This window comes from Pristiophorus japonicus, chromosome 1, assembly GCF_044704955.1.
Source record: "Pristiophorus japonicus isolate sPriJap1 chromosome 1, sPriJap1.hap1, whole genome shotgun sequence".
In the NCBI taxonomy this organism is placed as follows: Eukaryota; Metazoa; Chordata; class Chondrichthyes; family Pristiophoridae; genus Pristiophorus; species Pristiophorus japonicus.
The window spans coordinates 331,241,749-331,269,040 of record NC_091977.1 but is presented as its reverse complement, the minus strand read 5'-3'; positions in this window follow the sequence as shown (position 1 = coordinate 331,269,040).

Below are 27,292 nucleotides of genomic sequence, written 5' to 3'. Positions count from 1 at the left end.
GAGTGTGTGTGTGTGTGAATGTGTGAGTGTAAATGTGTGAGTGTGAGTGTGTGAGTGTTAATGTGAGTGTGATTGTGTGAGTGCGAGTGTGTGTCTGTGAATGTGTGAGTACGAGTGTGAGTGTGATTGTGTGTGAGCATGATTGTGTGTGATTGTGTAAGTGTGAGTGTGAGTGTGATTGTGTTAGTGTGATTGTGTGTGAGTGTGTGAGTGTGAGAGTGTGAGTGTGAATGTGTGAGTGTGATTATGAGTGTGAGTGTGAATGTGTGAGAATGAATGTATGTGCGACTGCATTAGTGTGAATGTGTGAATGCGAGTGCATGCGTGTGAGTATGAATGTGAGTGTGAATGTGTGAGTGCGAGTGCGTGAATGTGTGAATGTGAGTGTGTATGTGAGTATGATTGTGTGTGAGTGTGCATGTTAGTGTGAATGTGTGAGTGTGAATGTGTGAGTGTGTGAGTGTGAATATGAGTGTGATTGTGTATGAGTGTGAATGTAAGTGAATGTAAGTGTGAGTGTGAATGTGTGAGTGTGGTTGTGTGTGTGATTGTGTGTGAGTGTAAATGTGAGTGCGATTGTGTGAGTGTGATTGTGAGTGTGAATGTGTGTGTGTGTGTGTGAATGTGAGGGTGCTTGTGATTGTGTGTGACTGTGCGTGTGAGCGTGTGTGATTGTGTGTATGTTGAATGTGTGAGTGTGAATGAGAGTGTGAATGTGTTTGAGTGTGATTGTGTGTGAGTGTGATTTTGTGAGTGCAAGTGTGATTGTGTGAATGTGATTGTGTGAGTGTGATTGTTTGTGAGTGTGAGTGCGAGTGTGTGAGTGTGATTGTGAGTGTGAATGTGTGAATTTGAATGTATGAGTGTGAATGTGTGAGTGTGAGTGTGAATGTGAGTAAGATTATGTGAGTGCATGGAGTGAATGTGTGAGTATGAGTGTGATTGTGTATGTGCTAGTGTAAATGTGATTGTGTGTGAGTGTGCATGTTGGTATGAATGTGTGTGTGTGAGTGTGAATGTGAGTGTGTGAGTGTGATTGTGTGAATGTGTGAGTGTGAATGTGAATGTGATTGTGTGTGAGTGTGAATGTGAGTGAATGTAAGTGTGGGTGTGAATGTGTGAGTGTGATTGTGTGTGATTGCGTGTGTGTGAATGCGAGGATGATTTTGATTGTGTGTGCCTGTAAGTGTGAGTGTGTGCGATTGTGTGTGTGTTGAATGTGTGAGTGTGAATGTGAGTGTGATTGTGTGTGAGTGTGAATGTGAGTGTGATTGTATGTGCGTATGAATGTGAGCGTGATTGTGTGTGAGCGTGATTATGTGTGAGTGTGAATGTATGAGTGTGAATGTGTGAGTGTGATTGTGTGAGTGTGATTGTGAGTTTGAATGTGAGTGCGAGTGTGAGAGTGTGAACCTGGGTGTAATTGTGTGAGTGCAAATGTGTGGGTGTGAATGTGTGAGTACGAGTGTGAATGTCAGTGTGATTGTATGTGAGTGTGAGTGTGATTGTGTGCATATGAATGTGAGTGTGGTTGTGTGTGAGCGTGATTATGTGTGAGTGTGAATGTATGAGTGTGAATGTGTGAGTGTGATTGTGTGAGGGTGAGTGTGAGTGTGAATTTGAGTGTGGATGTGTGCGATTGTGTGTGAGTATGAATGTGAGTGTGATTATGTGTGAGATTGATTATGTGTGAGTGTGAATGTATGAGTGTGAATGTGTGAGTGTGATTATGTGTGAGTGTGAATGTGTGAGTGTGCATGTGAATTTGAATGTGCATGTGTGAGTGCGAGTGTGAGAGTGTGAATGTAAGTGTGAATGTGTGAGTGTGATTTTGAGTATGAGTGTGCATGTGTGAGTGTGAATGTATGAGTGTGAGTGTGAATGTATGAGTGTGAATGCATGAGTTTGAATGTGAGTGTGATTGTGTGAGTGTGTGAGTACGAGTGTGTGGGTGTGAATGTGTGAGAATGAGTGTGATTGTATATGTGCAAGTGTGAATGTATGTGAGTGTGATTGTGGGTGTGAATGTGTGTGTGTGTGTGTGTGAATGTGAGGGTGCTTGTGATTGTGTGTGACTGTGAGTGTGAGCGTGTGTGATTTTTTTGTGTGTTGAATGTGTGAGTGTGAATGTGAATGTGATTGTGTGTGACTGTGAGTGTGAGCGTGTGTGATTTTTTTGTGTGTTGAATGTGTGAGTGTAAATGTGAATGTGATTGTGTGTGAGTGTGATTGTGTGTGAGTGTGATTGTGTGAGTGTGATTGTGAGTGTGAGTCCAAGTGTATGAGTGAGTGTGAGTGCATGAATGTGTGAGTGTGAGTGTGAATGTGAGTATGATTGTGTGAGTGTGTGGGGTGAATGTGTGAGTATGTGTGATTGTGTATGAGTGAGTGCAAATGTAAGTGTGATTGTGTGTGAGTGTGCATGTTAGTGTGAATATGTGTGTGGGTGTGAGTGTGTGAGTGTGTGAGTGTGAATGTCAGTGTGATTGTGTGTGAGTGTGAATGTAAGTGAATGTAGATGTGAGTGTGAATGTGTGAGTGTGATTCTGTGTATGATTGTGTGTGAGTGTGAGTGTAAATGTGAGTGTGATTGTGTGTGAGTGCGATTGTGAGTGTGAATGTGCGTGTGTGTGTGAATGTGAGGGTGCTTGTGATTGTATGCGACTGTGAGTGTGAGCGTGTGTGATTATGTGTTTGTTGAATGTGTGAGTGTGAATGTGAGTATGAATGTTTGTGAGTGTGATTGTGTGTGAGTGTGATTTTGTGAGTGCGTGTGTGTGAGTGTGATTGTGAGTGTGAATGTGTGAGTTTGAATGTATGAGTTTGAATGTGTGAGTGTGAGTGCATGAATGTGTGAGCGTGAGTGTGAATGTGAGTATGATTGTGTGAGTGCATAGGGTGAATGTGTGAGTACGAGTGTGATTGTGTATGTGTGAGCGTAAATGTAAGTGTGATTGTGTGTGAGTATGCACATTAGTTTGAATGTTTGTGTGTGAGTGTGAATGTGTGAGTGTGATTGTGTGAGTACGTGAGTGTGATTGTGTGTGTGAGTGTGAATGTGAGTGTGATTGTGTGTGTGTGAATGTGAGGCTGATTTTGATTATGTGTGCCTGTGAGTGTGAGTGATTGTGTGTGTGTTGAATATGTGAGTGTGAGTGGCAGTGTGATTATGTGTGAGTGTAAATGTGAGTGTGATTGTATGTGCGTATGAATGTGAGTGTGATTGTGTGCGAGCGTGATTATGTGTGAGTGTGAATGTATGAGTGTGAATGTGTGAGTGTGATTGTGTGTGAGTGTAATTGTGAGTTTGAATGTGTGAGTGCGAGTGTGAGAGTGTGAACCTGGGTGTAATTGTGTGAGTGCAAATGTGTAGATGTGAATATGTGAGAGTGAGTGTGAATGTCAGTGTGATTGTATGTGAGTGTGAGTGCGATTGTGTGAGCGTATGAATGTGAGTGTGATTATGTGTGAGATTGATTATGCGTGAGTGTGAATGCATGAGTGTGAATGTGTGAGTGTGATTATGTGTGAGTGTGAATGTGTGAGTGTGCATGTGTGAGTGTGATTGTGATTGTGAGTGTGAATGTGTGAGAGCGAGTGTGAGAGTGTGAATGTGAGTGTGATTGTATGTGAGTATGTGTGCGATTGTGTGTGAGTATGAATGTGAGTGTGATTATGTGTGAGATTGATTATGTGTGAGTGTGAATGTATGAGTGTAAATGTGTGAGTGTGATTATGTGTGAGTGTGAATGCGTGAGTGTGTGTGTGAATTTGAATGTGCATGTATGAGTGCGAGTGTGAGAGTGTGAATGTAAGTGTGATTGTATGTGAGTGTGTGCGATTGTGTGTGAGTATGAATGTGCGTGTGATTGTGTGTGAGTGTGATTGTGTGTGAGTGTGATTGTGTGAGTGTGATTGTGAGTGTGAGTCCGAGTGTGTGAGTGAGTGTGAGTGTGTGAATGTGTGAGTGTGAGTGTGAATGTGAGTATGATTGTGTGAGTGTGTGGGTGAACGTGTGAGTATGTGTGATTGCGTATGTGCGAGTGTAAATGTAAGTGTGATTGTGTGTGAGTGTGCATGTTGGTGTGAATGTGTGTGTGGGTGTGAGTGTGTGAGTGTGAATGTCAGTGTGATTGTGTGTGAGTGTGAATGTAAGTGAATGTAAGTGTGAGTGTGACTGTGTGAGTGTGATTGTGTGTGAGTGGAGTATAAATGTGAGTGTGATTGTGTGTGAGTGCGATTGTGAGTGTGAATGTGCATGTGTGTGTGAATGTGAGGGTGCTTATGATTGTATGTGACTGTGAGTGTGAGCGTGTGTGATTGTGTGTGTGTTGAATATGTGTGTGAATGTGAGTGTGAATGTATGTGAGTGTGATTGTGTGTGAGTGTGATTTTGTGAGTGCGAGCGCGATTGTGTGAGTGTGAGTGTGATTGTGAGTGTGAATGTGTGAGTTTGAATGTATGAGTGTGAATGTGTGAGTGTGAGTGCATGAATGTGTGCGCGTGAGTGTGAATGTGAGTATGATTGTGTGAGTGCATGGGGTGAATGTGTGAGTACGCGTGTGATTGTGTATGTGCGAGCGTAAATGTAAGTGTGATTGTGTGTGAGTGTGCACATTCGTTTGAATGTTTGTGTGTGAGTGTGAGTGTGAGTATGTGAGTGTGATTGTGTGTGTGAGTGTGAATGTGAGTGTGATTGTGTGTGAGTGTGAATGTGAGGCTGATTTTGATTATGTGTGCCTGTGAGTGTGAGTGTGTGTGATTGTGTGTGTGTTGAATATGTGAGTGTGAATGGGAGTGTGATTGTGTGTGAGTGTGAATGTGAGTGTGATTGTATGTGCATATGAATGTGAGTGTGATTGTGTGCGAGCGTGATTATGTGTGAGTGTGAATGTATGAGTGTGAATGTGTGAGTGTGATTGTGTGTGTGAGTGTAATTGTGAGTTTGAATGTGTGAGTGCGAGTGTGAGAGTGTGAACCTGGGTGTAATTGTGTGAGTGCAAATATGTGGGTGTGAATGTGTGAGTGTGAGTGTGAATGTCAGTGTGATTGTATGTGAGTGTGATTGTGTGAGCGTATGAATGTGAGTGTGGTTGTGTGTGAGTGTGATTGTGTGTGAGTGTGAATGTGTGAGTGTGCATGTGAATTTGAGTGTGAATGTGATTGTGTGTGTGAGTGTGAATATGTGAGTGTGAATTTGAGTATGAGTGTGAATGTGTGAGTGTGAATGTATGAGTGTGAATGCATGAGTTTGAATGTAAGTGTGATTGTGTGAGTGTGAGTGTGAATCTGAGTGTGAATGTGTGAGTGTGATTGTGTGCATGTGAGTGTGAATGTGTGAGTGTGAATTTGAATGTGAACGTGTGAGTGCGAGTGTGAGAGTGTGAATGTAAGTGTGATTGTATGTGAGTGTGTGAGATTGTGTGTGAGTATGAATGTGAGTGTGATTGTGTGTGAGTGTGATGTTGCGTGTGAGTGTGAATATGTGAGTGTGATTTTGAGTATGAGTGTGAATGTGAGTGTGGGTGGATGAGTGTGAATGCATGAGTTTGAATGAGAGTGTGATTGTGTGAGTGTGAGTGTGTGAGTGCGAGTGTGCGGGAGTGTATGTGTGAGAACGAGTGTGATTGCATATGTGCGAGTGTGAATGTGATTATGTGTGAGTGTGAATGTGTGCGTGTGTGATTGTGGGTGTGAATGTCTGTGTGTGTGAATGTGAGGGTGCTTGTGATTGTGTGTGACTGCGAGTGTGAGCGTGTGTGATTGTCTGTGTGTTGAATGCCGAGTGTAAATGTGAGTGTGATTGTGTGTGAGTGCGATTGTGTGTGAGTGTGATTGTGTGAGTGTGATTGTGAGTGTGTGAGTGTGAGTGCATGAATGTGTGAGTGTGAATGTGAGTATGATTGTGTGAGTGTGTGGGTTGAATGTGTGAGTACAAGTGTGATTGTGTATGTGCGAGTGTAAATGTAAGTGTGAATGTGTGTGAGTGTGAATGTGTGAGTGTGAGTGTGAATGTGAGTGTGATTGTGTGTGAGTGTGAATGTGAGTGAATGTAAGTGTGAATGTGAATGTGTGAGTGTGATTGTGTGTGTGATTGTGTGTGTGTGTGTGAATGTGATGCTGATTGTGATTCTGTGTGCCTGTGAGTGTGAGCTTGTGCGATTGTGTGCTTGTTGAATGTGTGAGTGTGCGTGTGAGTTTGAGTGTGATTTGTGAGCGTGATTGTGTGAGTGTGTGTGAATGTGTGAGTGTGAGTGTGAATTTGAATGTGAATGTGTGAGTGCGAGTGAGAGTGTGAATGTAAGTGTGATTGTATGTGAGTGTGTGCGATTGTGTGTGAGTATGAATGTGAGTGTGATTGTGTGTGAGTGTGATGTTGCGTGTGAGTGTGAATATGTGAGTGTGATTTTGAGTATGAGTGTGAATGTGAGTGTGGGTGGATGAGTGTGAATGCATGAGTTTGAATGAGAGTGTGATTGTGTGAGTGTGAGTGTGTGAGTGCGAGTGTGCGGGAGTGTATGTGTGAGAATGAGTGTGATTGTATATGTGCGAGTGTGAATGTGATTATGTGTGAGTGCGGATGTGTGTGAGTGTGATTGTGGGTGTGAATGTGTGTGTGTGAATGTGAGGGTGCTTGTGATTGTGTGTGACTGCGAGTGTGAGCGTGTGTGATTGTCTGTGTGTTGAATGCCGAGTGTAAATGTGAGTGTGATTGTGTGTGAGTGTGATTGTGTGTGAGTGTGATTGTGTGAGTGTGATTGTGAGTGTGTGAGTGTGAGTGCATGAATGTGTGAGTGTGAATGTGAGTATGATTGTGTGAGTGTGTGGGTTGAATGTGTGAGTACAAGTGTGATTGTGTATGTGCGAGTGTAAATGTAAGTGTGAATGTGTGTGAGTGTGAATGTGTGAGTGTGAGTGTGAATGTGAGTGTGATTGTGTGTGAGTGTGAATGTGAGTGAATGTAAGTGTGAATGTGAATGTGTGAGTGTGATTGTGTGTGTGATTGTGTGTGTGTGTGTGTGAATGTGATGCTGATTGTGATTCTGTGTGCCTGTGAGTGTGAGCTTGTGCGATTGTGTGCTTGTTGAATGTGTGAGTGTGCGTGTGAATTTGAGTGTGATTTGTGAGCGTGATTGTGTGAGTGTGTGTGAATGTGTGAGTGTGAGTGTGAATTTGAATGTGAATGTGTGAGTGCGAGTGAGAGTGTGAATGTAAGTGTGATTGTATGTGAGTGTGTGCGATTGTGTGTGAGTATGAATGTGAGTGTGATTGTGTGAGTTGTAAATGTGAGTGCGATTGTGTGTGAGTGTGATTGTGAGTTTGAATATGTGAGTGCGAGTGTGAGAGTGTGATTGTGAGTGTGAATGTGTGAGTTTGATTGTATGAGTGTGAATGTATGAGTACGAGTGTGATTGTGTATGTGCGAGTGTAAATGTATTTGTGATTGTGTGTGAGTGTGCATGTTAGTGTGAATGTGTGTGTGTGAGTGTGAATGTGTGAGTGTGAGTGTGATTGTGTGTGTGAGTGTGAATGTGGGTGTGATCGTCTGTGAGTGTGTGTGTGAGTGAATGTAAGTGTGAGTGTGAATGTGTGAGCGTGTGAGTGTGATTGTGTGTGTGTGTGAATGTGAGGCTGATTGTGATTGAATGTGCCTGTGAGCGTGAGTGTGTGTGATTGTGTATGTGCTGAATGTGAGTGTGAATGTGAGTGTGATTGTGTGTGAGTGTGAATGTGAGTCTGATTGTATGTGAGTCTAATTATATGTGAGTGTGAATGTGAGTGTGATTGTGTGAGTGTGATTGCTTGTGAGTGATAGTGCGAGTGTGTGAGTGTGATTGTGAGTGTGAATGTGTGAGTTTGAATGTATGAGTGTGAATGTGTGAGCGTGATTGTGTGAGTGTATGTGAGTGTGTGATTGTGAGTGAGAATGTGTGAGTGTGAGTGTCTGAGTGTGATTGTGATTGTGAGTGTGTGTGTGATTGTGTGAATGTGAATATGTGAGTGTGATTATGAGTGTGAGTGTGAATGTGTGAGAATGAATGTACGTGTCAGTGCATGAGTATGAATGTGTGAGTGCGAGTGCATGAGTGTGAGTGTGAATGTGAGTGTGAATGAGTGAGTGCGAGTATGTGAATGTGTGAGTGAGAGTGAATGTAAGTATGATTGTGTGAGTGCGAGTGTGTGGGGTGAATGTGTGAGTACGAGTGTGATTGTGCATGTGTGAGTATAAATGTGAGTGTGATTGTGTGTGAGTGTGTGTGTTAGTGTGAATGTGTGAGTGTGAGTGTGGATGTTAGTGTGAATGTGTGAGTGCGTGAGTGTAATTGTGGGTGAATGTGAGTGTGATTGTGTGTATAATTGTGTGTGAGTATGGATGTGAGTGAATGTAAGTGAGAGTGTGAATGTGTGGGTTGTAAATGTGAGTGCGATTGTGCGTGAGTGTGATTGTGAGTTTGAATGTGTGAGTGCGAGTGTGAGAGTGTGAACCTGGGTGCAATTGTGTGAGTGCAAGTGTGTGGGTGTGAATGTGTGAGTACGAGTGTAAATGTGAGTGTGATTGTATGTGAGTATGTGTGCGTTTGAGTGCGAGTATGAATGTGAGTGTGTATGTATGAGCGTGATTATGTTTGAATGTGTGAGTTTGAATGTATGAGTGTGAATATATGAGTATGAGTGTGATTGTGTATGTGCGAGTGTAAATGTATTTGTGATTGTGTGTGAGTGTGCATGTTAGTGTGAATTTGTGTGTGTGAGTGTGAATGTGTGAATGTAAGTGTGAGTGTGAATGTGTGGGTTGTAAATGTGTGTGCGATTGTGCGTGAGTGTGATTGTGAGTTTGAATGTGTGAGTGCGAGTGTGAGAGTGCGAAACTGGGTGCAATTGTGTGAGTGCGAATGTGTGGGTGTGAATGTGTGAGTACGAGTGTAAATGTGAGTGTGATTGTAGGTGAGTTTGTGTGCGATTGTGTGCGAGTATGAATGTGAGTGTGTATGTATGAGCGTGATTGTGTGTGAGTGTGAATGTATGAGTGTGGATGTGTACGTGTGATTTTGTGTGAGTGTGAATGTGTGAGTGTGCGTGTGAATTTGAGTGTGAATGTGTGAGTGTGATTGTGTGCGTGTGAGTGTGAATGTGTGAGTGTGAGTGTAAATTTGAATGTGAATGTGTGAGTGCGAGTGTGAGAGTGTGAATGTAAGTGTGATTGTATGTGAGTGTGTGCGATTGTGTGTGAGTATGGATGTGAGTGTGATTGTGTGTGGGTGTGATTGTGCCTGTGAGTGTGAATATGTGAGTGTGATTTTGTGTATGAGTGTGAGTGTGAGTGTGAATGCATGAGTGTGAATGCATGAGTTTGAATGTGAGTGTGATTGTGAATGTGTGAGTGCACGTGTGAATTTGAGTGTGAATGTGTGAGTGTGATTGTGTGCATGTGAGTGTGAATGTGTGAGTGTGAGTGTGAATTTGAACATGAATGTGTGAGTGTGAGTGTGAGAGTGTGAATGTAAGTGTGATTGTGTGTGAGTGTGTGAGATTGTGTGTGAGTATGAATGTGAGTGTGATTGTGTGTGAGTGTGATTTTGCGTGTGTGTGTGAATGTGAGTGTGATTTTGAGTATGAGTGTAAATGTGAGTGTGAATGGATGAGTGTGAATGCATGAGTTTGAATGTGAGTGTGATTGTGTGAGTGTGAGTGTGTGAGTGCGAGTGTGTGGGTGTGTATGTGTGAGAACGAGTGTGATTGTATATGTTCCAGTGTGAATGTGATTATGTGTGAGTGTGAATGTGTGTGAGTGTGATTGTGGGTGTGAATGACTGTGTGTGTGAATGTGAGGGTGCTTGTGAGTGTGTGTGACTGCGAGTGTGAGCGTGTGTGATTGTCTGTGTGTTGAATGCCGAGTATAAATGTGAGTGTGATTGTGTGTGAGTGTGATTGTGTGAGTGTGATTGTGAGCGTGAGTGCAAGTGTGTGAGTGTGAGTGCGTGAATGTGTGAGTGTGAGTGTAAATGTGAGTATGATTGTGTGGGGTGAATGTGTGAGTACAAGTGTGATTGTGTGTGTGAGTGTGAATGTGAGTGTGATTGTGTGTGAGTGTCAATGTGAGTGAATGTAAGTGTGAGTGTGAATGTGTGAGTGTGATTGTGTGTGTGTGTGTGTGAATGTGAGGCTGATTGTGAATTTGTGCGTGTGTCTGTGAGTGTGATTGTGTGTGATTGTGTGTGTGTGTCTGATTGTGTGAGTGTGATTGTTTGTGAGTGATAGAGCGAGTGTGAATATGAGTGTGATTGTATGTGAGTCTAATTGTATGTGAGTGTGAATGTGAGTGTGATTGTGTGTGAGTGTGATTGTGTGTGAGTATGATTGCGTGAGTGTGATTTTGGGTATGAGTGTGAATGTGTGAGTTTGAATGTATGAGTGTGAATGCATGAGTTTGAATGTGAGTGTGATTGTGTGAGTGTGAGTGTGTGAGTGCAAGTGTGTGGGTGTGAATGTGTGAGAACGAGTGTGATTGTATATGTGCAAGTGTGAATGTGAGTGTGATTATGTGTGACTGTGAGTGTGAGCGTGTGTGATTGTGTGTGTGCTGAATGTGTGAGTGTAAATGTGAGTGTGATTGTGTGTGAGTGTGATAGTGTGTGAGTGTGATTATGTGAATGTGATTGTGTGAGTGTGATTGTTTGTGAGTGTGCGTGCGAGTGTGTGTGTGAGTGTGTGAATGTGTGAGTGTGAATGTGACTATAATTGTGTGAGTGCATGGGGTGAATGTCTGAGTACGAGTGTGATTGTGTATGTACGAGTGTAAATGTAAGTGTGATTGTGTGGGAATGTGCATGCTAGTGTGAAGGTGTGTGTGTGTGTGTGAGTGTGAATGTGTGAGTATGTGAGTATGATTGTGTGTGTAAGTGTGAATGTGAGTGTGATTGTGTGTGAGTGCGATTGTGTGTGAATGTAAGTGTGAGTGTACCTGTGAGTGTGAGTGTGTGTGAGTGTGTATGATTGTGTGAGTGTGATTGTTTGTGAGTGATAGAGTGAGTGTGAATGTGAGTGTGATTGTGTGTGTGTGAATGTGAGTGTGATTGTGTGTGAGTGTGATTGTGTGTGAGTATGATTGTGTGAGTGTGATTGTTTGTGAGTGATAGTGCAAGTGTCATTGTGAATTTGAATGTATGAGTGTGAATGTGTGAGTGCGATTGTGTGAGTGTGTGTGAGTGTGTGCTTGTGAGTGTGAATGTGTGAGCGCGAGTGTCTGAGTGTGATTGTGATTGCGAGTGTGTGAATGTGATTGTGTGAATGTGAATATGTGAGTGTGATTATGAGTGTGAGTAAGAATGTGTGAGAATGAATGTACATGTCAGTGCATGAATGTGAATGTGTGAGTGTGAGTGCATGAGTGTGAGCGTGAATGTGAGTGTGAATGTGTGAGTGCGAGTGTATGAATGTGTGAGTGTGAGTGAATGTGAGTATGATTGTGTGAGTGCAAGTGTGTGGGGTGAATGTGTGAGTATGAGTGTGATTGTGATTGTGTGTGTGAATGTGAGTGTGAGTGTGTGGGTGATTGTATGTGAGTGTGAATGAGTGTGTCTGAGTATGTTAGTATGTGCGAGTGAGTGCATGTGTGTTTGTGTGCGTGTGAGTGTGCATGTAAATGAGTGAACATAAGTGAGGCCACGTTGGTGCCTGGCTGCGAATGTGTGTGCGTGAGCGTGTCTGTGTATGTGTTTGTGTGAATGTGAATGTATGAGTGTGGATGTGTAAGTGTGAGTGTCATTGTGTGTGAGTGTGAATGTTTGAGTGTGAGTGTGATTGTGTGTGTAAGTGTGAATGTGCAAGTGTGAATTTGTGAATGTGAATGTGTGAGTGCGAGTGAGTGAATACGTGAGTGTGAGTGTGAATGTATGATTGTATGAGTATGAGTGTATGGGGTGAATGTGTGAGTATGAGTGTGATTGTGTATGTGTGAGTGTAAATGTGAGTGTGATTGTGTGTGAGTGTGCGTGTTAGTGTGAATGTGTGCGTGTGAATGTGAGTATGAATGTGTGAGTGTGTGAGTATGATTGCATGTGTGATTCTGTGTTGTGAGTGTGATTGTGTGAGTGTGCGATTGTGTATGTGTGAGTGTGACTGTGAGTGTGATTGAGTGTGAATGTGAGTGCAAGTGTGAGAGTGATTGTGTGCGTGTGAATGTGTGAGTGTGTGACTGTGTGCGAGTGTGAGTGTGTGAGCGTGATTGTAAGTGTGATTGTGAGTGTGAGTGTGTGTGAGTGTGAATGTGAGTATGTGAGTCTGATTTTGTGTGAGTGTGAATGTGAGTGTGATTGTGTGTTTGTGTGATTGTGTGAGTGTGATTTTGAGTGTGAATGCGTGAGTTTGAATGTAGGAGTGTGAATGTGTGAGTGTGATTCTGTGAGTGCTAGTGTGAGTTCGAGTGTGTTTGTATTTGTGTGTGAATGTGTGAGTGTATTTGTGTGTGTGTGAATGCGATTGTGTGTGAGCGTGTATGTGAGTGTGATTGTGTGAGTGTGATTATGAGTGTGATTGTGTATGAGTGTGATTGTGGGTGTGAGTGTGAATGTGCGTGTGAATGTGATTGTGTGAGTGTGATTGTGGGTGTGTATGAGTGTGTCTGAGTGTGTTAGCATGTGCGAGTGAATGCATGTGAGTTTGTGTGTGCTTGAGTGTGCGTGTAAATGATTGAGCATAAGTGAGGCCATGTAGGTACCTGACTGCTAATGTGTGAGTAAGCGTGAGTCTGTGTGTGTGTTTGTTTGAATGTGTGAGTATGAATGTATAAGTGTGGATGTGTAAGTACAAGTGTCACTATGTGTGAGTGTGAATGTGTGAGTGCAAGTGTGAGTGCGAGTGTGATTGTGTGTGAGTGCGATTGTGTGTGTGAGTGTGTTGTGTGAGTGTGATCGTGTGAGTGCGAGTGTGTGAGTGTTAATGTGAGTGTGATTGTGTGAGTGTGTGGGTGTGAATGTGTGAGTATGAGTGTGAGTGTGAATGTGTGAGTGTGATTGTGAGTGTTATTGTGAATGGGTGAGAATGAATGTATTTGTGTGTGCATGAGTGTGAATGTGTGAGTGTGATTGTATGAGTGTGAATGTGAATGTGTGAGTACGTGTGTGGGAGTGTGAGTATGAGTGCGTGAATGTGAATGTGTGAGTGCGAGTGTGTGAATGTGTGAGTGTGAGTGTGTGGGGTGAATGTGTGAGTACGAGTGTGATTGTGTATGTGCAAGTGCAAATCTGTGTGATTGTGTGTGAGTGTGCGTGTCCATGTGAATGTGTGAGTGTGAACCTGAGTATGAATGTGTGAGTGTGATTGTGTGTGTGATTGTGTGTGAGTGTGAATGTGAGTGTGAGTGTGTGGGTGTGAGTCTGTGTGTGAGTGTGAATGTGAGTGTGTGTGGATGTAAGTGTGTGAGTCTGTGTGTGAGTGTGAATGTGCGAGTGCAAGTGTGAATGTGAGTGTGAATGTGAGTGTGAGTGCGGTTGTGTGATTGTGTGAGTGCGAGTGTGTGATTGTACGTGTGTGAGTGTGAATGATTGTGTGAATTTGTGAGTGTGAATGTTTTAGTGTGAATGTGTTAGTGCGAGTGTGATTGTGTGAATGTGTGAGTGTGAATGTGAGTGTGATTGTGTATGAGTGTGATTGTGTGTGAGTGTGAATTTGTGTGTGAATGTGAGTGTGATTGTGTGTGTGTGAATGTGCGTGTGATTGTGAGTGTAATTGTGAATGCAAGTGTGACTGTGTATGAGTGTGTGAGTGTGAATGTGTGAGTATGAATGTGAGTGATTATGATTGTGTGTGTGTAAATGTGTAAGTGTGAGTGTGAGTGTGTGAATGTGAATGTGTGCGTCTGTGTGAGAGTAGAATATTCATATCCCTACAGACCTTGTGCTGGAGCAATATACAGGCTTCCCAAATTGGACCCAACGACCGAATGACTCCACCGTGACCTTTCTCTGAATGCTGGATGTGTACCTGCCACATTGAAATCAAGCAGAGGAGCTTTTGGCAAGGTTCCCCCCCTTTCATCACCAGCACCGCAACCAGAGGAGCTGCTGAATTTGTGCTGTGTAACTAAGGGTGGCAAGGTGAAAGGCCACACACAACTGTGAAGCCAATTGGCTGGGAGCCACTTCCACTCTGAGCAGTTGAGGCTTCTGTGGACATAAAGGCCCTTAATGAAAGCGTCTGAGGCTTTAAAAGGAGCTTTGTGCAGTGGGACCATTGGGGAGGAGATGATGAGGACATGGCGGGGGAGAGGACTGGAACCAGGAGAGTGCGGCATCAACCCGCGGGTATCCACCCCACAGGGCCACAGGGCACAGATAGACTATAGCGACTTCACCCACACACAGTGTCTGCGGAGGCTGCGATTGCCCCGATATGGTGACACAGACGTGCCAGGTGCTGAACCTGACTTGCAGCCTTGCTCTATCAGGCGTACTGCCTTTTCTGTGGTGACACTACTTACCTTTCATACATTCCAGGAAGTCCCTGGTGACACGAGTCATATCGGTCAGTCAGTGGGTCATCGCAGTGTTACACAGGTCAGGGGGTCATCTCAGTGTTACACAGATCAGTAGGTCATCGAACTCTCTCACAGATCAATAGATCACCCCTGTGTTACATAGGCCAGAGAGTCATCCGTGTTACACAGGCAGTGATTCTCTACTCATGCACAACTCGGTGTTCATTCAGTTCCACATGGATCCAACAAAGCAAAAAGAAAGAGAGGGACAGAGAGTGAGAGAGACAGAGACTGAGAGAGACAGAGAGAGAGAGAAACAGAAACAGAGAGTGAGAGAGACAGAGAGAGAGACAGAGAGCGAGAGAAACAGAGACAGAGAGTGAGAGAGACAGAGAGAAACAGAGAGCGAGAGAGACAGAGAGAGAGAAACAGAGACAGAGAGTGAGAGAGACAGAGAGAGACAGAGAGCGAGAGAGACAGAGAGAGAGAAACAGAGACAGAGAGTGAGAGAGACAGACTGAGACAGAGACAGAAAGCGAGAGAGACAGAGACAGAGAGAAACAGAGACAGAGTGTGAGAGAGACAGAGAGAGACAGAGAGTGAGAGAGACAGAGTGAGAGAGAAACAGAGACAGAGAGTGAAAGAGACAGACAGAGAGAGAAACAGAGACAGAGTGAGAGAGACAGAGAGAGACAGAGAGCAAGAGAGACAGAGAGACAGAGAGCGAGAGAGACAGAGAAAGAGAGAAGCAGAGACAGAGAGTGAGAGGGACAGAGAGAGACAGAGAGCGAGAGAGACAGAGTGAGAGAGAAACAGAGACAGAGAGTGAAAGAGACAGACAGAGAGAAACAGAGACAGAGTGAGAGAGACAGAGAGCGAGAGAGACAGAGACAGAGTGAGAGACACAGAGAGAGACAGAGAGCGAGAGAGACAGAGAGAGACAGAGAATGAGAGAGACAGAGAGAGAGAAACAGAGACAGAGTGAGAGACAGAGAGAGAGAGAGAGAGCGAGAGAGACAGAGAGAGAAACAGAGACAGAGTGAGAGAGACAGAGAAACAGAGAACGAGAGAGACAGAGAGTGGGAAAGACAGAGAGACAGTGACAGAGAGAGACAGAGAGAGACATAGAGCGAGAGAGACAGAGAGACTCTGTCAGAGAGATCCATCAACCTTTTCCAAGTGCCTGATTGCTACAGGTGCCATTGAGCCCTCCCATGTAACAGTCTGGCCAAGGTTTGAAAGTTCCGCCAACTTCATCAGCAGGAAGGGATTCCATTCGCTGAGCCTCAGTTGGAGACACCTCCTCATTCTGCAGGTCAGTGTCTGCTACCCGGGGACCAGCCATGATTTGATGAATCCCAGGCAATCAGGATACCTCCACTGCTGGGACAGGGGACGGATAGGAGGCCGGGGCTCCTCACCTCAGCCCCAGCCAAGGACGGAGCATGATAGCAAGTTCATTGAGGCTTTGGTTGCTATCAGGGTCACTGGGGAACGGACCATAGGAATTCTGCAGTCCTGGTTCAGAGTTGGGTGACAGATAAATTATTTAAGTGGCTGTTAAGCCACTCGAGAAGTGCGAGGCTATTATTATCAGAGGTGACGTGGGATTGGTTGGATTTCTAGCAGTGATATAAATAGTGAAGTGAGTGAAGAATTTCTCTTCGCTCAAGAGATCTCACAGGAAGGATGTTAGGGAAGGGTAGTGTGATAAGTAAGAAAGAAAGAACTTGCATTTTTACAGCACTTTTCATGACCTTTACAGCCAATGAAGTACTTTTGAAGTGTAGTCACTGTTGTAATGTAGGGAAAGCGATAGCCAATTTGCGCACAGCAAAATCCCACAAATAGCAATGCTTCTGAATTTGAAAAGATCTGCATTTATTTTTAAAGTTCATTCTCGGGATGTGGGTGTCGTTGGTAAGGCCAGCATTTATTGCCCATCCCTAGTTGCCCCTTGAGAAGGTGGTGGTGGGCCTTCTTGAATCGCTTCAGTTTGATACAATGGAGTGGCTCTCTAGGCCACTTCATGGGCGGTTATGAGGAGTCAACCATGTTGGTGTGGGACTGGAGTCACATATAGGCCCAGACAGGGTAAGGACGGCAGGTTTCCTTCCCTAGTGAACCAGTTGGTTTTTTACAGCAATGCAAAAGCGTCACGGTCACTCTGACTGACACCAGCTTTTTATTTACAGATTTTTTTAAACTGAATTCAAATTTTCAAACTGCCCATGGTGGGATTTGAACTTGCATTGCCTGGATAATTAGTCCAGTAACAGACCCATTACACTATTATACTCTCATTATTTACTAATGAGGTATTCTTCTAAAGAGAGCAAATCATGGCTCCGTTGATTTCTGGACTTCTCTTGGTAAGTGTGTCAAATTTCTAAATGAGATTTGCCCCTTGCAGGCACCCTTTTAAACATGGAACTGTGTTACTGTATCATGAAACGCTCCCACATTGAGGAAAACTCCATCAACACTGTAACAAATTGTGAGACATTTATACAAACATTGCAGTCTGCGCTATTTGCTTGTCTTGATTTTCGTTCAATAACATATATTGACCAAGGAACCAAAGGTTTTGGTTTCAACTGTTCCCAGGGGTCTCGACAAGAAGCATTGGTATTATTGGTGTTTGTTTATAAAGGGGAGGGGTTGACCCATTCAGAGGGGTCGTGCCAGATAGAACGGGAAAGTGAAATATTCTGCCTTGGCTCGCTGTGGCTGAATGCTCCACACAGGCATGGAAAGTCACTGGAGAGTAGAGAGATCAGCCAAATCCAAGCAATAGGGCAAGTGCTGCTGTAAAACCAGGACATGGTGACACAGACAAGAAATAGGAAGAATGATTCACAAACTGGGAGGGTCCTCAACATTCCTTCTGTGTATAGTGTGTGGCTGTACGGTTGTATCGCTGTTCCTTTTCCCAGAGTTATTGCAGCATTCAGCACACCACACACTAAAGGATGCAGCCTTGTACTTCACTCTCCTCTCTAAATTGTTTATTCTCTATTACTTAGTCTCAGCATAGCTCAGTGGGTAGCACTCTCGCCTGAGTCAGAAAGTTGCGGGTCCAAGCCCCCACTCCAGGCACTTGAGCACAAAATCCAGGCTGACACTCCCAGTGTAGGACTGAGGGAGTGCTGCACTGTCAGAGGTGCTATATTTCGGATGAGATGTTAAACCAAGGGCCCATCTGCTCTCTCAGGTGGATGTAAAAGATCCCACAGCCACAATAGCCACAATTTCGCAGAAGAGCAAGGGAGTTCTGGCCACCATTTATCTCTCAATCAACATCACTAAAAAAAGATGATCAGGTCATTATCACATTTCTGTTTGTGGGAGCTTGCTGTGCGCAAATTGGCCGCTACGTTTCCTATATTACAACAGTGACTACACTTCAAAAGTTCTTCATTGGCTGTAAAGCGCTTTGGGTTGTCCCGAGATTGTGAAAGGCGCTATATAGATGCAAGTTCTTTCTTTTTTTCTTTAAACAGAATAATCATGGTTTTGCTCATTTGAATACATGTTTTCGTAAGCCTGACAGGCCCTGAACTTACTGAAGAGTTCTGTCGGAATCATGCTGTAACTGCAACAGGCTGCCAGCGTAATGCACCAGAGAGCTGATTACATTGGGTTCACGGGCTACTAAAGGGTGGAACCGATGTCCACCCCTAAATAACCAAAAAGCAGTGACACCCCGGCTCAGTCAGGACTCAGCGTGTTACTGGAGGTCGGTGCGACAAGTGAGATAACATCCGACATTCTCATCTCAACTGCTGCCTGTTTTGTGGCAGATTTAGGTAAACAGAGGGAGATGCGTTCTTAAAGTCAATCATCTCCAATCCACCAGAAAAACAAAACTGGCCCTGCATTCCTCACCCATAGAATTGCCACCCACCTTTAATGCCCCCCAGAGGCCCACTCTACCATGTTTAAATAGGGTTAAGGGGGTGTAACTAACCCTTGTGCCCCGTTCCACCCCATTTTCATATTAAATTAGTGAAGTATCCTCTCAGACAGATCCCAGACTTAGGCAGTTGCTCTGTGTGCTGTTCCTGAAGGTTGTCATTTCTTGACCTGTATTGTGATATCCTTAGCACATTGGGGTTTGAAGCAGGACTTTTTTTGCTACTTTTATTCAGCTCTGCTCAGTGTCCAGCTTTAGGGCTGAATTTTGGCCACCATTCCGCACTGTTTTTTTGGCCTACAATGCTTTTTTTTGGAGCAGATTATATTTTGCAAGTTTGGCCCAAGTTTCTGTGCAGTTCTAAAGTAGGTACGTCCGATTGTTTTAGTTCCCTATTTTTTTACATCACTGGGGGCGGAACCTGCCGGGTGCACCACTTCGGGCTATTTAAGTGAGTTTGGCCAAGTACGATTTTTTTTCTGAAACAGCGCGCTGCACCATTGTGAAAAACCTTACCTACACTTAAGGAAATCGGCGCAAAGAAGAGAAAATCGGCGGAGAGAATACGCCATTGTTTTAGCCGAGCTGAAGACACAGCACTGGGAGAGGGGGGGGCCTTTCGGCCAGGGTTGACAGAGGCACGCACGGGGGGGGTGGGGAGCCCTTCGGCTAGTGATCATGCCGGCTGACTCTCCGTGCCTCGAGCCTGGTGATCGTCAGAGAGGGGAGAAAACCAGTTTGTTGCAGAACTAACAATAAATATTGAATATTGCCCCCAGTCTTCATGTTATCCCATGTATTTTGTGCTGTGTGCCCTAAATCTCTGCTTTGAGTGTCGCGTCACCATAGAAACCGAGCCTAGTGATGCGCATGCGCAGACCAGGGTGTGGTCCATGGACTAGGGTGCCCTAACCTTTCACAGGGAGAGGGAAAAGGTGTGAGTGCTTTCTGTGAGTAGTTTCATTTTGTTTGCAAATAAGAAAAAACAATGGCCGCGATCCTAGCAATGCCTCGTGTAGTAAGAGCGTTTTGCTTCATGGCTATTCAAAGGAGAAGATTAATAAGACAACAATATCTCAGGAACAAGAGAGCTCAAAGAATGATGGCAAGGAGGCCTTACCCGGATCGAGTGTACAGGGAGAGGCACTCATACCTGCATTCACAGGCTGCGCTTTCGGAAGGAGGTGATCCCCGAGATCTGCCAACTTAACAGGGCAGACGTGCAGCCTTGAAGCAGGAGGTGGACTGCAGTACCCATAGAGGTCAAGGTGATTGCAGCACTTGCCTTCTATGTCTCCAGCGCCTTTCAGACATCAACTGGGAACTGGGCTTCTCGAGGATTTCTGGCTTCCCCAAGGTGCAGGCTGCGATAGACTGTACCCACATCGCCTTGCGAGCACCTTTGCACGATTCAGAGATTTACAGGAACAGGAAAGGGTTCCACTCGCCAAACGTCCAGCTGGTCTGTGCCGATATACATCGGATCATGGCAATTGATGCCAGATACCCAGGGAGCACCCATGATGTGTTCATCTTACACGAAAGCGCTATATCTGCCATTGTTCAGCAGCAGCCAGAAGGGCAGAGCTGGCTGCTGGGGGACAAAGGTTACGGACTCGCCACCTGGCTCATGACCCCGCTACACAACACCCGACACAACATGCCCCACATAACCACACGCAGCATCATTGAAAGGACAATTGGAATACTAAAGCAGCGTTTCCGATGCCTGGACCACTCTGGCGGTTACCTGCAATACGCCCCTGAGATGGTCGGTCAGTTCACTGTCGTGTGCTGCAGACTGCACACTTAGTGATCATGAGGCAACAGGCACTGGAAGTTGAAGAGCAACCTCAGGCGAGAGGGGATGAGGAGGACGACGAGAAGGCTGATCAGGAGGAGGAGGAGCAGCAGCAGTAGCAGCAGCAGCAGGAGAAAGCCATGCCACCACCTCAACCCGCAAGACAACGACGGAGGAGGGCGGCCCTCGTGCATCTATAGCCATTGCAAGAGCCTTGCGTTAGTGGCTAATCCTTGAACGCTTTGCTGCATGAAGGCTGAGTGGCATGTTTGATCATTCACCATGCTGACTGTTTGTTGCGTTCATTTAAAGAATAATGTTCATGATTCTGGTTTAATTGAAAAAAGAATTACGCTTATCGAACATTTTTACACTTGTACTTAACTTTAATAAAAATATTTTTGTTACCAACTTTAAACTTTTCCATTAAGATCATTTACAAACTTTAAGCTTTTCAGGTTACATTACTTACACACTTTAAACTTTTCAGTTAAGATCAGTTAAATAACAATAACATAAGAACAACAGTAACAACAACAACAATAACAGCAGCAAACAAACTTTAGCTGCAACCATCTCTCCTCCCCCTTATTCTAAGACTTGCCCTTGCTGCCTCTACCCTTGGCCGGTGACGCAGGCCTTCTCCCGCTGGAACCAAGCTGCTTTTTTTGAGTATCTCCAGGACAGCGATGTTCTTGTTGGCGGGTGTGGGTAGACCTAAGAGACAGTATTGTGGAAGGCCCAGCTCGGGCCTCCTCAGCCTCTTCCTCGGCCTGTGGATGCACCAGCACACGACCTGAGGCTGGTCTGGGGATTGGAGTGGGAGTAGCAGCAGGTGATCCCGTCATTCACCGCTGGCCAATGAGAGACTGGGTGTGTTCCCTTATTGCAGCAGCTACCTCCGACAGTCCCTCCCGATTCTGCCTCGACAGTGTATCAGCTACCTCCAACATTCCCTCCCTAATCTGCCTCGACAGTGTATCAGCTACCTCCGACATTCCCTCCCTAATCTACCTCGACAGTGTATCAGCTACCTCCGACAATCCCTCCCTAATCTGCCCCGACAGTGTATCAGCTACCTCCGACATTCCCTCCCTAATCTGCCTCGACAGTGTATCAGCTACCTCCGACATTCCCTCCCTAATCTGCCTCGACAGTGTATCAGCTACCTCCGACAATCCCTCCCTAATCTGCCCCGACAGTGTATCGGATACCTCCGACATTCCCTCCCTAATCTGCCCTGACAGTGTATCAGCTACCTCCGACATTCCCTCCCATGATGAATGTGTTGCGACAGTGTTCCCATTTCTCCCGAGAGTGTTGTTACTTCTGACGACAATCCCGTTATCTCATAACCCACCCCACCCACGGTGTCCAGGAGTGATTGGGTAAGCTCAATGCTCTCTCCACTCATTGCCATGAGCTTGTAAGGTTTACACATTTTCACAAAAGGCACAGGAAGAGGCCACAAACTAAAAATGGTTTAAATAAACTTTTGGGACTGCCTGGACGGGAAAAAGGGCACCAACCTGGGGCAGGTGGTGACTCGTCACCGATTGATACATCTCTGTGGTCAGGAGCTAGACCTGATTATACATTGAGACAAAGGGTTTGCTACAATCGTGCAGAGGGGCCCCTGGATTGATTGGCCGGAGGGGGAAAAACAATTACCTAGGGAGACTACAGGTCTACAGAAAACCAGGAAAACAAAGGATCCCACAAGGCGTGCATTTTTGGATAATGGGGCACTAAAGATAAGGAGTTATCTTTTGCCCTGTCGACTCCATGTGCAAATTGTGGCCACCCAAACTCATCTCTGCAGCAGTCCAAACAGATCACCACAAACATTGAAACCAATCCAGACGCGTTAACGGAAAACCCAATGCAGCAGGAGATTTATTCATAAAATGGATATATATATAAGAGCTGAGAACAGCTTAACGGAACGGAAGGAAGAAAACAACGGAACAAGAAGAACGGAGTAGACCAGAAGGAGAAGCAGGACGAGAAAGAGGGAACATCAGAGAGGAACAACCGGTCAAGGAACAAACGACCACGAGCCTACAATCGACAACAACAGCAACTAACTGGACGGGCGATTGTATGTCTTCGGTCAATTCTCTCAGAAGTCTTGCTCTGTAACTTTTAGTTGTTTTTTGCATTATAAAACTAACAGTTGGGTTAAGCCTAAACTTTGCGTTACGTGGGGACCTTTCCTGTAATTCCCGAGGTCTATGAATCAAAGTAGAGTGTAAAACGAACACCCTACAAGCTGAACCACATCGGTTGGATCCTGAATTTCAGGAGAGCGCTCTCGAGCTCTCTTTCCCCTCCTTACCCTGGGTGTGGCTCGCTGCAACCCATTGGGACCCGCAGCCTCGGACTGTGGGACACCATGAAATGTCCCGTCACTCGTAACAGTCCGGAAAGGGCTTGGCACATCCACGTGCGGCACCACCTCCTGAAGATTCAGTGTCACAGTCTCAACATTGGGGCCTTGCCACTCCCCCTGATCCTCCTGCTCATCCTCGTCCTGATCTTCCTGTGGAAGTTCTGCATTAAAGACTTCATCCTGGTCTGGCTCCTCCGCGAATGATTGTTCTTCTGTAGCAGGGGTTGTGCTCCCTCAGGGGTGGGCACAACTTCTGTAAAATATCACAGAGCAGACGATTGGTTAGCAGCAGGGGAGGAGGCAGGGTGGCATGAGTAGGCTCACACAGCTCAGGCTCATTTGAAGGACCACGATGAATGAGAGCACATTGTATAAACTGAAACATAGCTGACAGAGAGTACATCCCATAAACCAAAGCGTGGCTAGCCCACACAGTACTTAATATTTAGCCAAGCCAGACTGTGGAATTTGCAGGACTTACCCTCTCTCTGGAAGCTGGGCCCAGCTTGTGCACCGGTTGTTGACCTTCTAGAGCCAGCACCAATCAGTGGTCCTCGCTTCCAGGGTGCCAGCATGTGCACGTTTGCCGAACCGCCTCCAGTTTGTGTTCGACCGCTGTTGTTGTGCGTCACCTTCCTCTGCAAAGATGAAAATAGAACTTTTTAAGAGAAAGGGTCTGCTGTGGTGGCACACACAGATGGTCACATTTACAATTGTAATTCCAGTGCATAAATGAAAATATTACTTTCACAAACTATTTGGCCAAGGTCCTGCCACTTCTTTTTGCATGCCTGCCGGTCCTCGGGGTGGTCACCACTGCAGAGAAATCCTCTCCAACTTTGTCCCAATGTTTGTTCATTTCTCTGGGCTTTACTTTAACTGGACCTTTGTTCCGATGCTCGTACCATCTGCTCTCAATGATAGAATCGGGGGCCTCAGTTTCATCTGGTAGAAAATTCCTGGTCTTTGTCCCATGATCCATATTGCAGCAGCTACGATTTTGGTATTCATAAGCAGCTCCGAAAGGCACACCCCTCACGTGGAAAGTGGGAATTTTTTTTTGGTGGGTGCCTCTCGGCCCGGTATAGGAGTGGCACCTGCACCTGGGTGCCTCTCGGCCCGGGATAGGAGCGGCATAATTTTCCATTTCCAGCCCAGCCTCAGCCCTTCGTCAACAGTTTCCAGCCTCAGCCCTTGGTCAGTTTCCGTTCCCAGCCTCAGCCTTTCAGAGTGTCCCTCATTACCCTGGCAACATGAGTTTTTGGTGCAGCCTTAAGCTCCACCCACAGAGCTTAAGGCCAATGTGTGCCGTGCCAAATTCAATGTTAAAACTGGTAAAATGCTGAACTTTTTTTCCCGGTGCAGTCGGGCCACAAAAAAATCAGACATACCTCTTCAAAGATGCCAAAAACCGTCGATGTGGAAAATTGAGCCCTTAGACTTTAGATGGATTCCTCAATGGCGATCACTTTATTTTGATGTTATGAAGAGGAGGATGAGGATGAACCTATGGAAGAGGCTGGGTTAGAGTCAGGCATCACTGATTTCCCTATTGATAGACACTCACCCACCAGGGCCTACAGGCCAAGAGAGTCCTACTTAGGCATCCCTCCAGCACAAGGACAGCAGGTGGAACTGCAGAGCCACAGCAAGGAGAACACAACTAAGAGCCCAGAATGTTCAATAAATAAAAGCTGGCTCACCAAACAAAGTCAATTCCTGTAATATACGCGGGAGAACAAATAAAGTACAGAGACAGGATGAGTTGCTAGTCCGTGTGCTTGCTTTATTAGGCCAGTGCAAATTGAGCATGCTCATACCAAACTATATGACAAACCATGTGATAATACATTACAATTCCCAACTGTTCTTCTCCCCTCAACACTCTTAAAATAAATCATCCACTTTCCACGATTTCTGCCAAGCCCCTTCATGAGACAAAAGTCTACATTGCCCTTCCATCATCCAACTCCCAAACTTTGAAGGCAGACCGAGAACTGAATCCCAAACAACATTCGCTAGGAAGTGTCAACATTCTCCCTTTCTACAACACTCTGACGCCCCTTTGTACCAACTACCTAACTTGCTCTAGTTTCGAATCAATCAGTCTTACAAAGTGCTCTGAATGAGGTGATATTGAGTGTCTGGGGTGGCAGGGTTTGGGGGGGCGGCAGGAGCTGGGAAAGTTCCTTAGAGTTTCTAAAGTTCCCGGAGCCTTAGAGCTCTTAAATTATTTACTGTATTCTAAACAAAACTAGAGTTTGCTTTTTTAAACTGTGGGTTGTTTTGGTCTTGAGGTCCGACTGGACGAGTGAACGGACCCAAATGACCTGTTGAGCCTTTTGAGAACGGTGAATGTGACTTTTTTTTAATAAGGTAGAGATTACAGGAGCCTGGGATGAAATGCCAAAATGAAAAGCCTTGCTCACTAAAAGATCAAATTAAAAAAGGATAAACCTGGATAGCCACTTGAAAGGGATAAGATAAACAAGAGGATTCGGTGCTGAGCTGCAAACAATACAAGCCATGGCTGTAAGCTGAGAATATCAAGATGCCGCCATTGAAAGGAAGTTCGTTGTCACATTCCTGCCACCAGTTCGGAAGGAGAGGGAGACGTTCAGCCCCAGCTAATCCTGGTAAACGGTGATGGCTCACACATGATTAGCCCACCTATTGAGGACAGTCAGGCCGGGACCCCAGTGAAGTGGAAGGTGAAGAAGCTGAGCTACACAACAGGTATCATCAACTTACCTTTCGAATGGAAAAAGGGGTTTCTTCCACTTGACAAGGTGACTTAATGCTCTTTCCTTCTCACAATAGATGCAGATTATTGGCTCACTGTAATGATCAAGAGGTTTACATTCCACATGCAGCCACTCGCAAACTGGAGACTTACGGTAGTTCAGCCTTTCCCATTTAATCAACTGAAAACCTCTTATCAACTGTGTATTTTGTGTTATGAGCAGCAAACGTGGCTTCCTGTTGGGATCTCACTGATCACAGAATCTCAGTAGGAGGCCATTCGGCCCATCGTGCCTGTGCTGGCTCTCTGAAGGAGCGTCCAATTAGTCCCACTCCCCTGCTCTTTCCCCATAGCCCTGCAAAGCTTTCCCCTTCAAGTATTTACCCAATTACCTTATGAAGGTCATTATTGAATCTGCTTCCACCGCCCTTTCAGACAGTGCATTCCAGATCATAACAACTCGCTGCGTAAAAATACATTCCTCCTCATCTCTCCTCTGGTTCTTTTGCCAATTATCTTAAATCTGTGTCCTCTGGTTACCGACCCTCTTGCCAGTGGACACAGCTTCTCCTTATTTACTCTATCAAAATCCCTCATCATTTTGAATTACTCTATTAAATCTCCCCTTAACCTTCTCTGCTCTAAGGAGAGCACCAGTTTCTCTAATCACGCCATGTAACTGAACTGAACTGGTATAATTCTAATAAATCTCCTCTGCACCCTCTCCAAGGCCTTGACATCCTTCCTAAAGTGTGATGCCTAGAATTGAAACACAATACTCCAGCTGAGTGTTCAAGGAATAATCAGACAAAATTAAAGTGAAATCACGTGGGAGTTACCATGGCTTGTTTGTATTTTTGGCCATTTTAGTGACAGAGATTCAGGGCTAGTTTTGGAAGGAGCTCAGGAAATGTATTTATCTGAAGAAGAAGGCAAACTGAAAGGAGCATGCTTCAATTAGGGCTGAGGTACTTCTCTCTCTTGATACTATAAAAAACAAACCACTTAAGAAAATTGATCTCTCAGAAAAACCAACAGGCATCAGAAGGACGCCTGTAACCCAACACCTGGGATTAAGACCCTGTTGTTCCCGCTCAATAGAAAGGACCTGCAGAGGTCTCTGGGTAAAACATAAAGCTTTCTCAGCACAACCAAAATAAACACCTGATCAACTTACCCTGCAGCCAAGCAACCAGCTGAGATAATAACTTGCTTTTCATCTCTGGAAGATTCACACAGTGATGCTGTGCCACCTTCTAAACACCCCAACATGATCTCAGACCGCATCCTAAACAGATACTAGGGCAACCCATCATTCTTGCTTCAAGCACACATCCAACAACTTATTCCAATTGTGGGTCAGAGACCAATGTTCTTATAGCTCCTACACACTTTCAACCAGTAAAATATTGCTTCAGCCGTGAGCCTTTAAGTGTGCGGCCTGACATCCACTGGCTGGAGTCCAGCGTCTAGTCAAAGATGAATTACTAAACACCATCAGATAAAGTGTGCAAGTAGAAATTCATAGAAATACAAGGTACAACACAGAAACAGGCCATTGAGACCAGCAGTACATGTCTGTGTTTACCCTCCAAGCGAGCAAATAATTCTGATAACTTTTACCCACTCTGTTCCCATATGCCTTCCATCCATTTTCCTTCATCCATCTATCCAATCTAATCTTGAATGTTGACATCGTTTCTGCCTCAATGACTGACCCAGGAAGTGAATTCCACAGACTCCCAACTCTGTGTGTGAAGAATCTTCTCCTCCACTAAATTCTAAATCTTTTACATTTAATCCTGTATCTATGGGCCCTGGTTCTAGAATCTCAATCATTGGAAACAGTCTGCTTCTATCTACCTTGTCCCATTCTTCCATAATTTTAAACACTCTTATTACATTGTCCCATTATCTAATAAAAAGCCACAATTTCGCAAGTATATTTCCTCATACCAGGCAGC